The following is a 17,217-nucleotide window of genomic DNA, read 5'->3' as shown; positions in this document are numbered from 1 at the left end:
TCTCTCTGCTTCCTGCAGATTTCCCTCCTGCAGGTGTTTCCCTGTGCCTGATCTCTCCCTGCCAGCACTCACAGACCCCAAATCTCTGTGCACTCTCCTTGGCCCTCAAGAACCCTGCCTATCTGCAGGGCACTGGCTGGGGGCAGGTTCTGTTTGCAGCTTGGAGAAAGGAGAGCTCAGACTGAGCCTGATGGCTCCAGCAAAGGTGATGCTGCTGCTGTCCATGGGCAGAGTGGTTGAAAGCACATTAGGGATCTCCTGTGAACCTATTGATCACTAAAAATAACAGTTTGGGTGTCTTGGGAACTTTTAAAATTTCATAATTAATAATTCATAAGCAAAATTTACCAGGTCAGATATTACAGGCAATTGTCAAAATTTATAATCATCCTTTAATATTTATCACCACCTCCCTACCATTCTTCAATAGTAGGAAACTGAATAAAAAGTCTTAAGAAATTTCTTATATTTTATCAAAGTCCTTGTCTTGGAAATATTCTATGACTGATCAGAACCCCTCAGCATGTCAGGGCTCCATGAGCATTTCACCTCCCCTGCACCGGAAATACCCAGAGTTGTACTCACAGGCTCTGCAGGCATTGGCATGTTCCAGCTTGAGGAGATGGCTCCAGGAGCTGCAGCTGCACTGTCCTGCAGCCAGAGGTTCCTGTGCCAAGGGCTGGCAGTGATTGTGCCCCAGGCACTTCTCAGCCCCTTCCCAGCCCTGACTGATTGAAGCTCTCTGTGCCTCTGGGCTGTGCCCGCGCTGGCTGCAGGCAGTGCCCCAGCCCTGCTGGGCTGGCACAAGAGCTGCTCATCCAGAGAAATGTGCTTTTGAAGCTCTTCTTGGTGACCAGGAGCTGCCTCTGGGCCAGGAGCCCAGCCCAGCTCAGCAGCACAGACACAGCACAAGGACTTTAATCAGCCTCTGGGGCTTTGTGCTCAGGCCCTGGACATCAGTCCCTGAGAGGGAGCTGAAGAAACCTCTCCAGAACTCCAAGGCAGAATCCAACTCCAAACTTTCTTGGACTTTTAATGGGTCCCAGAGAGGGACACGACTGAGCAAGTGTCCCCAGGCCCCAGGCAGAGCAGAGAACTGCAGGCAGTGATGACAGGTGGGGACAAAGAGAAGCCAAGTCTTGGTGCCCTGGGGCACAGCAGGGTCTGTGCCAGCAAGGGCTGGGAGGAGACACCTTGTCCTGAGGCCCTGGGGCCTCCTGGCACAGCCCCAGCCAGGCTGGGCACTGTCAGCCCCTTGTGCTGCCCTCAGCATCCCCCCCTAGCCCACATCCCAGTGGCCTCAAGGATCTGCTGCAAGGAGTCCCTGGGGAGCCTTGCTCAGCAATGGCCCTGGGGGCTCCTTCATGCTCCCTGCAGGGACTGCAGCTTTTTCAAAGGACTTTGGCTTTTGCCTTGGACTCTCTGAGAGGTTTGTGCAATCATGGCCTCCAATTATCTGCTGTAATTAGTCCCTGGAGAGGCTTTGTCAGTAACAACACTCAGTGGGGCTCATTAATACTTCAGGGTACTTGAGTTATTTGAAGGTACTTGGTGTTTCCCTTTTGATACAGACTCTGTGAGAGGTTTGTGCAATCATGGCCCCAGTTATCTGCTTTAATGAGTCCCTGGAGAGCTTTGTACTCACACTCAGTGTGGCTCATTAATGCCTTGAGATACTCAAGGTTTTTAAGGTACTTTATGGATTTAAGAATACTTTTAGGTACTTTTAACGGTTTTCCTTCCCACACTGAGTCTCTGAGAGGTTCTTGTGCCATCCTGGCCTCCAATTCTCTCCTCCAAGGAGTCCATGAGGAGCCTGTGTTGGGTATCTTCCCCCTTTCTATTTTACAACAAAGATGGAACTGAAAGAATTTTGTAAGACTTTCTAAAAGCATCCAAACAAACATGGGACAATTAACAATACAACAACAACAACTAAGAGATTTAATAGTCCTGTTTTAGGTAGACATCATCAAACCCTTTAGTCCCTTGGATTGGAAGAGTTTATTGACCCAGTCTTTGTTTTCCACTTGAAGCTTCTTGCACCCTTCCTTCAGTACCTGAATGCTCTTGTGGATTGACTCGCTGTGGCTGGAGAGGTTCATGCAGCACATGCCCTCAGAGTCTACACAGCCATGCCCATGTGCCCAGAGTAAAAACTCTATCGCTGTTCTGCAAGGTGGCGTGTCTGATGGTCTCTGTGTCTGAGAGCAGCCACTCAATGTGAGGGAGGCAGCATTGGTTTGCTTACTCAACAGGCACCCAGGATGGTCTGATTGTCCTAAAACTTTAGCTACAGCCACCCAAGGTAGTTCAAATTGCGGGTGCTACCATCCAATACCTGGATTCAAGCTTTCAAAGCCATCTCTTTGATATCATCCGATACTTCTCTGGGGATACCTGCTGCTTGATCATCTGGTAGGCTGTGTTGTCCTTCTCCAGCTCGATGGTTGATTGTCAATTCTACCCTTGCCTCATTATTAGCATAGTCTGCTATTAATTGATTTAGTAAACACTTCCATCCCCCTTCCCACAGGGTGTATTCTGTAGGTGACAACAACATGGGCATAATATATTTTAAATCATAGGGAGTTAAGACATGTGCTGTAAACATGGCCCTCATTAGGCCATTAAAACAAGGTAAGTCCTTCCTATGGTCTTTAGCTGCCCTACAGATCCTTGATTTCCCCATAAACCAATGGCTGATACCTGGAATTCTGCCCCCTTCTGTCCTAACATACCAGGGTAATGAGGAGTTTCGAGGCTATTTGCCAGTCTCCTTCCTTAACTAGAGGCATGGCCCAGGGTGGAGGTGGAATGATTGACAGTGGGGGCGTGACCCACAGGTTTGGGGGTGGAGTCTGGAGGTTCGTTCAGGGCGGAAGAGAAGGCTGTGGTAGCAGGAAGTGGAGGAGCCAAGATGGAGGGAGGATGCTCCAGGTCCCGAGCCACATTCGGGGTCCTTTCATCTTGAGTCTCCAGGGCATAATACTCCAAGATTTTGTGGCCATTTCCATCTTGGACCATTGTGGAAGGTCTGAGAAAGGCAGGTTTGAGGGGAGGTCCCGAGTTAGGAGTGACCAATGGATTGAGTTTTCAACACACTGCTTGCTGGTCAAGGGTCTCAAGGATGGTGTGGAAGATGGGGAGCATGCAGGGTGCAACGGGGTCACTTTTAACTCCCACGGAGTCCCAAAATTCAGTGATATGGATTTCATCATTAGAGTCGTCTGGAAAATTTTTAATGATCCACCTCATGATTGATTTATTGATTTTAATTCGTACTTTGAAAATATTGTGTCATGATCAGTGAGAATTAAAGCATCCATATATGCTCCTTTCTACTTTGGACATCTGACTGCCCTTTTTTTTTTTCTCTGCCTTATGGGGAAGAGCCACTGGAACACCCCAAATCAATTATGGGACATGGGTGCATATTGTAAAAACACAGTGGCAAAATGGGCAATAAATGTCTTGCATTTCCCCAAACCCACCTGCAATCCTATGCAGGTGAAACTGTCGTTGTCCCTGCTGATCCTGGGCAAGGTCCCTTGACGCAACGATGAATCCACTGGGCCCAGCACAATCCAAAATCCCGGGGAGCACTGGCCTATCCATCAGCTAACCCCAGCTGACGTGACTGACACAGGGAGCCCTGAGTGTCATGGTCCCTGTTCGGGCGCCAAAGGTCACAATGAGGGTGGCTGTGACAAACCTCTCTGGTTCCCTGACTTCAGGACGAGGGTGGTGAAAATGAAAAGGTGCGGGTTTGATGGAGGTGCCCAAAAAGAACTTTAATAATAGGGTGAAAAACAATAAACATGGAGAAGTCGAGCACAGTATGATGGGCAGGATCCTAAGACCTGAGAAAAAGGGGAAGCAACAACATAGACACTTGGGGCTAGAAAACTAGAACAATAACCATATAGAAGAAACAAGTAACCAATAGGGGAGTAGAACTTGGACAACTTAGCATAACAACACTAAAGGCTTATTGGAGAACTTTCAAGCTCACCCTAAGTTAAACAAATGATTCCTAGGACTTGAAACTCATGCCTTCAGGGGTAAAATCTGTCTGACTCTGAGTTACAGTTGGACTAACTCCCACACTGCTGCTTTGCTCTGCCCCCTTGGGACCATGTGGCCCAGCAGAGCCACAGGGATGTCCTGGGTTCCACGAGGCCCCACAGTGTCACAATGGTCCCTTGGATCCATGGTGCTTTGCAGTGTCACAATGGCCCCTTCATTTCACAAGGCTCCCAAGTGTCACCTTGGTCTGCATAGGAAGGAAACCATGGAACCTCCATGTTTCAGGAGCTGATGAACAGCAGCGACCAGAGGCCAAGGCAAGCCTGATCTGTCTGTTCTGGCAGGTTTGCTTCGAGCAACCCTTGGATATTTGAAATTATGAATGTGGAGTCCTAATTTAAAACATTTGTGCCTGGAGAAGAGGGATGGGGGTTTTTTTCATAAAAAGAAAAGCACAGAGCCCTTTCCAGTGTTTGCAAAACAGGTGAGTTCTGGCACTCAGGAGTCAAAGACCAGCCAGACCTGTCTGTCCTGGCAACTTTTGTCTGGGAGCAATCCTTGGATACATAGAAATTTGGAGGTGAAATCCTAATTTTAGCCATGGATGCCTGGAAAAAATGGAAAGTTCTTTTCCATAAAAAGAAGAGCCCAGAGCCCCACTGTTTCAGGAGCAGATTGGAGTGGCCTTCCACATTCCAAGGTCAGCCAGACCTGTCAGGTGACCCCTGGGAGGCCAAGGCAGCCACACCTGTTTCATGTTCCCTTGGTTCCACAGGGCCCTGCAGTGCCACAATGGCTCCTTGATTCCATGAGGCCTTGCAGTGTCACAATGGTTCTCTTGCTTCCATGGTGCCCTCGGGTGTCATAATGGCCCCTTGGTTACACAAGTCCTTAAGGATCTTTATGGTCTCCATGGTTCCACAAGGCCCCACAGTGTCCTGATGCTCTATTGGTTCCATGAAGCCTGGCTGTGTCCAATGGCCCCTTGGTTCCATTAGGGCCACGTAGGGCAACAATGATTCCTTTGGTTCCACAAGTTCCCAGAGTGTCACAATGATCCCTTCCTTCCACAGGGCCCTGCAGGGTCACAATGATCCCCTTGGTTCCACAAGTTCCTACAGTGTCACAGGTTCCACAAGGGCCTGCAGTGTCACCATGGCCCATTGGTTCCACAATGCTCCGCAGTGTCACAATGGTCTCCATAGGAAGGAAACAAGTGAGCCCCAGTGGTTCAAGGTCAGATGAGAGGCAGCCACCAGAGGCCAAGGCTGGCCAGACTTGACTGTACGGGCAGATTCTTTCTGGGAATAACCCTTGGATATAGGGAATTTTAGATGCAGAATCCCAATTTTGGCCATGGGTGCCTAGACAAGAAAGACAGTTCTTTCCCATAGGAATAAAAGCACAGAGCCCCAGTGCTTCACGGTCAGATGGGAAGTGGCCCTTGACATGTCAAATTCAGTGGGACCTGTCAGACAGCCCCCAGGAGGCCAAACCAGGCAGACCTGTCCCATGTTCCATTGACTTCATGGGTGCCCACACTGTCACAGTGTTCTCCTTGATTCCATGAGGTCTGGCAATGTCACAATTGCTTCTTGGTTTCATGAGCCCCAACAGAGTCACAAGGGTCCATTGGCCCCACGCAGCCCCGCTGTGAAGCAATGGCTCCTTGTTTCTATTTTAAATCAATCACAATCAAACAGCAGTTTGATCGTTGATCCTTGCTTCCATAGGGCCCATGATTTGCACAATGGTCTCCTTGATTCCATGATTCCTGGATTCCACAGTCTCACCATTGTTTCCTTGGATCTCCATTGTCACAACTGAGCCATGGCTCCATGAGGTTCCGTAGTGTCACCGTGGTCGCTGTCAGAGGCTGGATGAGATCCATGTCCCGAGACACCTTGGGATGCTCGGAATGCCCGTGTGGGGCCAGGGCCGGGTCAGGCCTTGGTTTGTGGTGGGACAGAGCCCCGCCCCCAGCCCTGGCAGAGCTGTCAATCACACAGCAGGGGGTGATGTTAACCCAGCTCTGATTGGCCCAGGTGTCAATCAATCAATCAATCAATCAATCAATCACACACCAGCAGCTGGTGCTACCCTGTCTCTGATTGGACAAGCAACTGGCAGTCCCACCCAGGGGCGGGGCCATGAAGGCCCAGGGGTTTAAAAGCTGGAGCACGAGGCCAGCCCAAGGTCTGGATCCTGCCTTCTGCTGGGGTTCCTCTGTTGGTGATGCTGGAACCCAAGCAGTTGGTACCCATGTGTGTGTCTTTCTCTGGATCTTCTGTCTTTCTGTTGTTTTCTATTTCTTCTCCTTCTAATCATACTTGCCTGGATCATTTTTGGATAACTTAAAATCTTTAAAGTATTTTACGTTAAAAGTGTGGGAATCCAGGGTACAGGGAATATTTCTCTGTCTGCTCTGAGGAATCCTGACCCCCAGAGAAACACTGCCTTTAACCTTCGCCAATGGAGAGGACTTCCAGGACTTTGAGATAGATTGGAATTTACCAAAGTGTAAAATAGATTAGAGGCTAGTTTAGCATGTCACTTGGGTGAGAAATTTAGGTTTTGGGATTTTTATTATGGTGTAGATAGGAAGCAAGATGGAGGAATTTGGGTGCAGTCCCTGTCTTCTTCTTCATCTACTCCATTTTCTGCAGTGTTGGTGGCACAGGGTGATTGGTCAAGAAAAGCAAAGTGCAGAGGTTATGTGGACAGTTAAGGGATGAGTTATTGGTAGATAAATAGAAATAATGAAGCTTTTAAAAGTTAATTGCATGAGACAACTTTAAAGGACCTTGAAACCGTACATTTCAGAGCCATTTTGCGGTCTTTCTCCAGCACGCGGAGCCTGCTGTGCACAGCACGCAAAACTTTAGATAAGATAACAATAAACAAGAAGCTGAAGACTGAAAAAGTCCCATGCATCTCCTTTTACCTGGCACAGAACTGCTATAGGAGGTTTCTCCCATCCAGGGAGCCCCCAGAAGGGCCCAACATAAAAGAAACATAAATAACGGGTTCCCTGAAAATGTTTGTAATAAGTTGGCTCTTTTCCATAAAGTTGTTTACTGAAGGGTTTTTTATTAACTGGCCAATCATGTGAAATGTGTTGATTAAAGGACCAGTGAGGACCACCTGTACCAAACCAAGGCACAAAAGAAAAGGATAAAAAAAAATAGGTGGCTTTTAGCCCTTACCGTTCTGATCTGGGTCTGTGTCATCTCTGACTCCACACCGACATTTGGGTATCTGTGGGGGCTATTGGGGATCCTTTCTGTATTTTGTGACCCAACAGGAGCTCCTCTTATAAAATGTTACCTGAAGCTCCCACTGTGCCCATGACAGGAACCCCTGTGAGTGTCTGGGACATCCCGGCTCTTTGGCAGCCTGGGGACTCCTGGGATGTCACCATGGAATGGCTGTGACTGCCTCTGACCCCAGGGCTCTTTACCATCCTAGAAAGCCCTGGGAGGTCTCCATGGAGCCCCTGTCTCTGCCTGTGACATTCCAGCTCTGGAACAGCCTGGAGACTCTTGGAAAGATCCCCATGGAACCCCTGTGAGGGCCTGTGACAAATCTGATCCTTAGCAGGCAACCATCACCAGGCCCCTGTTGCTATGGTCAGTTTCCATGGCAACCATCACCAGGCCCCTGTTGCTATGGTCAGTTTCCATGGCAACCATCACCAGCCCCCTGTTGCTATGGTCAGTTTCCATGGCAACCATCCCCAGCCCCCTGTTGCTATGCTCAGTCCCTTGGCAGCTCCATGGAGACCCCATGCCAGGGGTGGTTACCATGGACACCAGCTCAGGCCTGCAGCCAGAGCCCGTTGCCATGGCAACCATTGGCAGCCCCATCCCCAGGCCCATGGGATCCCAGAAGCACAGAATTGGCTGAGCTGGGAGGGACCCATCAGGATACTCCAGTCCAACTGCTGGCCCTGCACAGGACACCCCAACAATGCCAGCCTGGGCCTGGCAGCGCTGGCCAAACGCTGCTGCAGCTCAGAGAGCCCTGGAGCTGGGAGCCTTCCCTGGGGAGCCTGGCCAGGGCCCCAGCAGCCTCTGGCCAAAAACCTTTTCCTGACATCCAACCGGAGCCTGCCCCGACTCAGCTGCAGCCGCTCCCTCCACTCCTGTCCCTGGGCACCAGAGGGAAGAGGTTCCCACAGCCCCAGCCAGGGACCCGCTCCCAAGGCTGCTGCCATGGCCACCAGGGCTGCCACCAGCTGGGATGCTCGGTTTCCACGGGCCGGGCTTCAGGAATGGGATTCCCCAATTTCCTGCTCCCGCTAAAACCGCGCTGCCCTCGCTGCCCTCCCGCCTCCCATGGAAAGCACAAAAGGCAAAGATCCCGTGCTGGGATGAGAACAATTTATTGGGAACAGCAATGAGATAAGGAAACAAACAGGAGCAGAAACAATATTGATAACAGAAGGGATAGGTAAAACTATTTACAGAGAAAACTACAACATCAACAACTAGTTCTTCCTGGCAATGTATGGAAAGGACACCCTTCTCCTCAGGGAGAGAGAGAGAGAGAGAGAGTCCCTTTCCTGCTCCTGGCAATGACCTGATGTGGGCGTGAATGTAATGACACGGCCATGGCCAGACCCTCATGTTTTTCAATGCCACATCATGTCATTGGAAGGGGCAGAAAAAGGTACAGGTGTCTTCCCAGCATGGATCACAGGGAAAATGGAACACCAGGGCTCTTCCCAATGTGGATGCTCCCATGAGGGAAAAAGCTGGAGCAGTGCATGAAGCTGTTCCTTCAGTCGGGGCATTTGCAGGGCTTCCCTTGCTGGTGGCTCCGTTGGTGTCTTGTCAAATGAGAGCTCTTGGAGAAGCTCTTCCCGCACTGGGGACACTGGTAGGGCCTCTCCCCAGTGTGGATGCGTTGGTGGATGATGAGGGCAGAGCTGCAGCTGAAGCCCTTCCCACACTCCCCACACTCGTAGGGCCATTCCCCGGTGTGGATCATCTGGTGGCTGATCAGGGTGCTGCTCTGCCTGAAGCTCTTCCCACACTCCAAGCACTTGTGGGGCTTCTCCCCATTGTGAAGCTGCCCATGGACCACCAGCTCTGAGCTCTGGCTGAAGCTCTGACCACCTTCCTGGCTCAGCGTGGGTCTTTCCTCCTCAGAACACACTGGGCTGGGTTTGCAGCCCCTCCTCCTGTGTAATCTCTGGGGCTTTTCCTCCACGTTGGAATTCTGCACCGTGGAGCCACTCAAAATGGCCTCTTCCAAGATGTTCTGCTGTGGGAATTTGTCCTCCCTGGTCCCCATCCTCAGCTTCTTCCCTGGGGGAGGAAGGACAAGGAGAGGATGGGATTTGCCTCCATGCCAGAGGGAAGGGGAAGGAGATTCCTCCAGTGCATCCCCAGCAGGATGGGGTTGGCAGCAGGGTTGTCCTGCAGCCGGGGGCTGTGCTGGGCTGGGAGATGGAGCAGGAGAGAGGGGGAAAGGGGCACTGACTTCCTCCTCACCTGCCTGGCTGTCCCAGGGCATTGTGTCAGTTTGAAAAGACAGGTGTCTGCTAAGGAAGGCCGGAGACTCCCTTGAAATGGAAAATGTTAATCCCTTCACTTGGAATTATAATTTTCAAAACAAGAGGCTGTCAAGCAAAGTCTATGGGAATAGGAATAACAGTTCTTCAGAAGGAAAATTAAAAATACAAATGCAGTAGTACTAAAAACTACTTACAGAGTAAGAATATGACCTGACACCCTGTGGGTCAGAGTGTTGGTAGCACTCCTGTTAAATGGTGGCTGCAGTGCTCCTGCAGGGACAGGTGTGGTTCTGTTGGAGCAGTGATCCTGTGGAAGGGTGGAGTTTTCCTCTGAAGGTCCAGTTGTGGTGTCGATTGGCCTGATCTTCCTCTGGGATCCAGTGGAGCTGAAAGCTGCTCTTCTGGGAATCCTATGGGAGAAGGCTGACTCTGTTGTTCACATTCTCAGATTATATCCAGGTAGGAATGCTTGGCTCCTCCCTCTGGGCAGAGCTTCTCACAATGGGATGATGGAATTTTTATCAGTGACACTCAATGGCCCATTAACAGAAGATATCTCCCTGGAGGGAGGGTTCATGTGGAAGAGATAAAGTAAACTGCTCAATTAACAGATGATAATTGCCCCACCTTTAACAGAGGGTAATTGAATACACACCCAGCTAAACCTGAGACACTGTTCCAGCCTTGGAAAGCAGGATTTGGTACCAGGATTCTTTAGGGAATGCAACCCTGATTGAAGGCAGAGATAGAATCTCCAGAGCCTGCAGCCAGAAATGGACAGTTGTGTGATACTCATTTCAACATCTTCTCTTTTGGAATTATTGACTAATGATTATTTGCTTTGCCTACCTAATATTTTTGTAATTTTTTGCAAATTTGCATTATCTAAATTACACTGTTCCTTAAGTTAAGTTGGTGTCTGTGTCTTTGGTGCGGGCCCTGCCCACTGGCGAAACAGGGCCCAATCCTGCCTAAGTGTTACCTGGGGAGACAAAACCCTCACTGCAAATGTGCCCCCTTCCTCCTTGTTCCCCACACTTCATGCACTGATCATGATGTCCTATGGTCTGGGCTATCCCTGGGGTCAGCTGGGATCTCCTGTCCTGGCTGTGTCCCCTCCCAAGCTCCCCCACACCCTCAGCCCCTCCCCAGCGTGGCCGAATGAGGGGCAGGACAGGCCTTGGCTCAGTGCGAGCTCAGCAAGAACAAAACCATCTCTGCGTGCTCAGTCCTGTGCTCAGCCCCCGGGCCCGGCATTTCCTCCACTGCCACCCCAGACCCCCCTTTCCCACCCCTCTGCCCCATGGCCGCCGCAGCACCGGCTGACAATAGAAGCAATTCTGTGGCAATTCCAAGTTTCCTTGCTTCCTGCACAGCTCCAGCTCAGCTGCTGGCAGGTTACAATTAAAGAAAAGTGCAAATTCGGCCCAATACAGATATTATTAAAAGGAAGGGAAAGCTCTGTGTAGCTGTCACAAAGGTGACAGGGATGAAGAGAAAAATGATTCTCACATTTGGAAAAAACCCAAGCCTGGGAATTCAGTAGTTATTTGGGAATTTAGCTACTTGAGCTGGGCTTCTTGTGGGACTTTTAGCAGCCTTGTGTTCCTCACCATGTGGTGAATGAACCTTGTCAGTCTTGCTGGTATCATTTGCTCCATTTCCTCCAGTGATTTTAACAAACTTTTCAAGGAGGGACAACAAAATATTTTCTTTACACTCCAGTCCCAAAACAGCCATTTTCCTCATCAGTTCTCCCATAGGTCGCTCAGATGAAGCTGCATCCAAGTTTCCAAGAGTTCCTCCAGAGAGACCCACAACCTCCTCAGAGGAAGGAACCATGCTGTAGTCAAAGGCAACTGGGGTCAAAGGACAGTGCCCTGAACTCACTGTGCCAAAATAATTTTGCAATCTGGTTAAGAAAATATTAGAGAGATGCCATTTGCCCTGGAGCAGGGCAAGTGTGACATTGTCCCCTGTGTGTGTGTGGCCTTCCCAGGGTTGGGGTTTTACACCTGAGCCAGTTTGGGTAAGGGGGGTGGTGTTCACCCCCTGAGCAGGGATTCCCCCACTGTTTCAGGCTGCAATGTAAGATGGAACCAAATGCATGTTTTCAATCCCCATCTTCATCAACTGCTAGAAACAGGTGGGGCAGTGTTCTTGATCTCTTCCATGACTCAGCCCTGATAACGCCCTCCAGGGGAGATATCTTCTGGGAATGGGCCATTGAGTGTCACTGCAGGACTGATAAAATTCCATCATCCCATTGTGGGATGCTCCGCCCAGGGGTAGGATCCAAGCATTCCTACCTGGATATAAGCTGAGCCTTGCAACACCAGGAGCAGCTTGCCTACTGGATTCCCAGAGGACAAGAGCTCCAGAACCACCACTGGACCTTCAGAGGAAGACCAGACCCTTCTACAGGATCACTGCTTGGACAGAATCACGTTCATCCCTCCAACAGGACTGCAGACACCATTTAATGGGACTGCTGCCACCACCCTGACCAGCAGGGTGTCAGGTTATATCCTGACTCTGTCAGTTTAAGGCAGTGTTTCTGTATCATTGCCTTGATCTTCATTTTCTTATTAAATTGTAATTCTGGCTTAGACTCTCCCCCAGGTTTGCCTTGTAACCAGAAAAAAAGACAATGTGTGCACCCTTTGTTTGGTTCCCAGAACAGGATTTCCCATTCCCAAACCTTGACTGGATGGAGGAGGAGGCTGCGAGAAACAGAAGGGAGCCATGGGATACCCAGGCAGGTGAGGAGGATGTCAGTGCCCCTTTCCCCCTCTCTCCTGCTCCATCTCCCAGCCCAGCACGGCCCCTGGCTGCATGACAACCCTGCTGCCAACCCCGTCCTGCTGGGGATGCACTGGGGGGATCTCCTTCCCCTTCCCTGTGGCATGGAGACAAATCCCATCCTCTCCTTGTCCTTCCTCCCCCAGGGAAGGAGCTGAGGATGGAGACCATGGAGGAAAAATCTCCATGGCAGACCCTTGTGGAAGTGGCAGTTTTGAGTGACTCCACAGTGCAGAATTCCAATGGGGAGGAAAATCCCCACAAATCCCCCATGAGAATGGGCTCCGAACTCAGCCCAGTTTGCTCTGAGGAGGAAAGACCCACCCTGAGCCAGGAAGGTGGACAGAGCTTCAGCCAGAGCTCAGAGCTGATGGTCCTGGAGCAGCTTCATGATGGGGAGAAGCCCCGCAAGTGCTTGGAGTGTGGCAAGAGCTTCAGCAAGAGTAACCACCTGATCCGCCACCAGATGATCCACACTGGGGAATGGCCCTACAAGTGTGGGGAGTGTGGGAAGGGCTTCAGCTGCAGCTCTGCCCTCATCATCCACCAACGCATCCACACTGGAGAGAAGCCCTACGAGTGTCCCCAGTGTCAGAAGAGGTTTAGGACCAGCTCCAATCTCTACAAGCACAAGCGAATTCACTCAGAGGAGAGGCCCTTCCTCTGCCCTGACTGTGGGAAGGGCTTCAAGCGCAACTCCCTCCTCATCAGGCACCAGCGCATCCACACTGGGGAGAGGCCCTACGCGTGCCCCACATGTGGGAAGAGATTCCAGACCAGCTCCAATCTCTACCTGCATGAGCGCATTCACATGGATGAGAGGCCCTTCCGCTGCTCTGATTGTGGGAAGGACTTCAAGAAAAAATTCACCCTCATCAGGCACCAGCGCATCCATATTGGGGAGAGGCCCGATGAGTTCTCCACATCATGGGAAGAGCTCGTGCATGAGCTTTCACTTGATCAGACACCAATGGAGTCGCCAGTAAGGGAAGTTCTGCGAGTGCCCCAGCTGCAGGAAGAGCTTCATGCACCACTCCAGCTTCTTTCCCCATTGGGGGTCCCATGTTGGGAAGAGCCCTGGGGATCCATTTTCCCTGTGATCCACGGTAGGAAGACACCAGTCCCTTTTCCTGCCCCTGCCAATGACCTGATGTGGGATGGAAGAACATGCGGGTCTGGCTATGGCTGTGACATTACATTCACTCCCACCTCAGGTCATTGCCAGTGGCAGGAAAGGGACTCTCTCTCTCTCTCCCTCCTGACAAAACGGGTGCCCTTTCCAGGCAGGGGAAAATTGTAGCCGGGAAGAGACAGTCAGTTGTGTTGTAGTTTTCCCTTTTTCTTATCACTTGTGTTATCAGTATTGTTTCTGCTCCTTTTTGTTCCGTATCCCGTTGCTGTTCCCAATAAATTGTTCTTATCCCAGCCCAGGATCTTTGCCTTTTGTGCTTTCCATGGGAGGCGGGAGGGCAGCGAGGGCAGTGCAGTTTTAGCGGGAGCAGGAAATTGGGGAATCCCATTGCTGAAGCGCGGCCCATGGAAACCGAGCATCCCAGCTGGTGCCAGCCCTGGTGGCCATGGCAGCAGCCTTGGGAGCGGGTCCCTGGCTGGGGCTGTGGGAACCTCTTCCCTCTGGTGCCCAGGGACAGGAGTGGAGGGAGCGGCTGCAGCTGAGTCGGGGCAGGCTCCGGTTGGATGTCAGGAAAAGGTTTTTGGCCAGAGGCTGCTGGGGCCCTGGCCAGGCTCCCCAGGGAAGGCTCCCAGCTCCAGGGCTCTCTGAGCTGCAGCAGCGTTTGGCCAGCGCTGCCAGGCCCAGGCTGGCATTGTTGGGGTGTCCTGTGCAGGGCCAGCAGTTGGACTGGAGTATCCTGATGGGTCCCTCCCAGCTCAGCCAATTCTGTGCTTCTGGGATCCCATGGGCCTGGGGATGGGGCTGCCAATGGTTGCCATGGCAACGGGCTCTGGCTGCAGGCCTGAGCTGGTGTCCATGGTAACCACCCCTGGCATGGGGTCTCCATGGAGCTGCCAAGGGACTGAGCATAGCAACAGGGGGCTGGGGATGGTTGCCATGGAAACTGACCATAGCAACAGGGTGGCTGGTGATGGTTGCCTGCTAAGGATCAGATTTGTCACAGGCCCTCACAGGGGTTCCATGGGGATATTTCCAAGAGTCTCCAGGCTGTTCCAGAGCTGGAATGTCACAGGCAGAGACTGGGGCTCCATGGAGACCTCCCAGGGCTTTGTGGGGATGGTAAAGAGCCCTGTGGTTAGAGGCAGTCACAGCCATTCCATGGTGACATCCCAGAGCACCTTGGGCTGCAAAGGCACCCATCTGTCACAGGCACTCACGGGGGCTCCACGGTGACATCCCAGGAGTGTCCAGGCTGCCAAAGAGCCGGGATGTCCCAGACACTCACAGGGGTTCCTGTCATGGGCACAGTGGGAGGTTCAGGCGAAAGTTTTATTTCTTTATTGGAGAAACTCCTTCTGAGGCATGATGTGGAGAAATGACACTCAACAGGCACCATGGATCCTCAGACCCTTGCAGGACCCTTAGACTTCTATAATTCCTTCTAAGAGAGGAGACTGGGAGCAGCTGGATTACATTCCTGCCCCAGACTTTGTCAATGGTGTAAAGGATTGGACAGGTGGAATTGAACTTTAATGTAGCTTGTCCCACAGGATTAATGATGGGATACCACATAGATTTATGTAAATATGACTCTGATTTTGATCATGATTAGAAGAAAGAACTTACCCACAATAATTTAGTCCAGAGTTCAGGAGCTATAACAATTAATTGAACAAAGTGCTCTAGGCAGCAATTTTGAAGTCAACAGGGCCTTGCTGGAGTTGTTGGAGCCCATTGCAGGCAGAGCCTCCTGCTCCAGCAGGAACTGCCTTTCCTGTGCCATCAGCAGGGCAGGTCCCGCTGCAGGAAAAGCCCCAGGCCAGCCCCAGCACAGGGAAGGCCTCAGGCACAAGGGCAGAGTGCCGTGCTGGGAGCTGTGCCAGGGAGAGCCTGAGGCACCAAAGGCACCTTGGCAGCAGCAGCTGCTTGCAGCCCATGGCCAGAAGCCTCCCTTGGCAGCCCGGCCTGGTGGCCACCACTGCAGAGCTGCTGCCTCAGGGCTCATTCCTGGCTGGCCTCTGAAAAGCCACTTCTGCTCCAGGAGCCTGACTGGGAAGCCATTGGCCCCAGCACCTTGGGGACAAGATATCAATGACAAAACTCTTCATGCCAGCAGAGGCAAGGCAGGGGCAGAGGAAAGGGCAGAGCCAGGCCCAGGGGACAGGGCTGCCATGGTGATGGCTGTGAGGGCACTGCCCCTGCAGCAGCCTGGCTGCCCTCAGCAGACATTCTGGCCAGAAGCGTTGTGAGGGCACCCAGAACATCAGAGAACCCACACTGCAGGAATTCTGTCACTGGGGAGGGCAGGGGGTTTCACTGTGTCAGGTTGCAGAAAGTTCCTGCTCTTGGACAATTCCTGTGATGGGGCATCCAATTCTCTGGAATAACTCTTGCAGTTTCATGTCACTTTGATAAGTGTAAAATATTTCCTCTTTTAACAAATGTAAATTTGCCCTCATTCAGTTTAGAGATATTGACCCTTGTTTTGTCACTGCAAGATTTGGGAGAAAATAACTTTGATCACTATTTTTCCATTTTCACAGACCTTGGAGAGGACCCAAAAATCTCCCAAGATTGGGTTTGGAGGCTTCATCACAAAACCATCAGGGACAGTCTGCAGGCTCTGGAGTCAGTGGTGTGGAGTCTGAGGACAGACAGGAATAGCCTGGGAGGGATGGAAGGGTGGTTTCAGAGAGGCTGGAGCTTTTCTTCATAGTGGGAATGAGCCTGAAGAAGACATAACAGCACCAAGGGCAGCTGGGGAGGCCCAGAGTGGACACCAGGAGAAAGGAATTTCCCTGCCAGGGCAGGGCTGTGGCGCAGCACGTCCCCCAGCAGGAGCCTGAAGCAGCCCAAGGCTTTGTGTGGGCAGGCAGAGGCAGGCAGGAGGCAGAGCTGTCAGCAAAGGAAGGGCCCAGCCAGGTGGGGCAGCCGGGGGATGCCCACAGCCTGCAGGGACAGAGGCGCAGGATTGCTCAGCACCAGAGACACCTTTGCCTTGCTTGTCCCCACCTGTCATCACTGCCACCAGTGTTCTGCTCTTCCTGGAACCTGGGGACACTTTCTCAGCTGTGTCTCTCAGAAAGACCTCTTTAAAGTATGAGAAACTTCCCTGTTTCAATCTCACTTTGAGTCCTTGAGAAGTTCTTTGAGCACACTCTTAGGGACTGAGTCTGATGCAAAGAGCACCAAAGCCCCAGAGGGTCATTACAGTCCTTGTGCTGTGTCTGTGCTGCTGAGCTGGGCCGGGCTCCTGGCCCAGAGGCAGCTCCTGGCAAGGGCAGCAGAGCTGCAGAGAGACAGCTCTGGCCAGGAGCAGCTCCTGTGCACAGCCCAGCAGGGCTGGGCCACTGCCAGGGCCCCTCAGGGACACCAGCAGGGCATAGACAGAGCTCCCAGGGGCTCAGCACTGCCAGGGGCTGTGGCATGTCCCAGAGGGGGCTGTGTCACAGCATCTCCTCTGTGGCTGTGTCATGGAGGCACAGAGCAGCTGTGATGTCAGCAAGGGGCTGTGTGACAGCACAGAGTGGGCTGTGTGAGGTCACAGATTGGGCTGTGACATCACAGAATTCATTGTGTGAGGTCATCGAGCAGCGGCAGCATCATAGAGGGGAATGTGTGACATCACAGAGAAGGCTGTGACATCATGGCATGGCTGTATGACACCATGGAGTGGGCGGTGAGGTCAAAGTGTGTGCTGTGACATTACAGAGTGTCAGTATGACATCACAGA

General features: G+C 51.8%; 1 pseudogene; it reads right to left on the bottom strand.

Moving 5' to 3' along the window:
• The window catches only part of LOC129133491 (uncharacterized), a 264,314-nt pseudogene that overhangs the window by 78,640 nt on the left and 168,457 nt on the right, over window positions 1-17,217 (bottom strand).

Source organism: Agelaius phoeniceus (genome assembly GCF_051311805.1).
Source record: "Agelaius phoeniceus isolate bAgePho1 chromosome W unlocalized genomic scaffold, bAgePho1.hap1 SUPER_W_unloc_1, whole genome shotgun sequence".
NCBI classification, from domain to species: domain Eukaryota; kingdom Metazoa; phylum Chordata; class Aves; order Passeriformes; family Icteridae; genus Agelaius; species Agelaius phoeniceus.
This window is presented reverse-complemented; position numbering and strand designations above follow the sequence as displayed.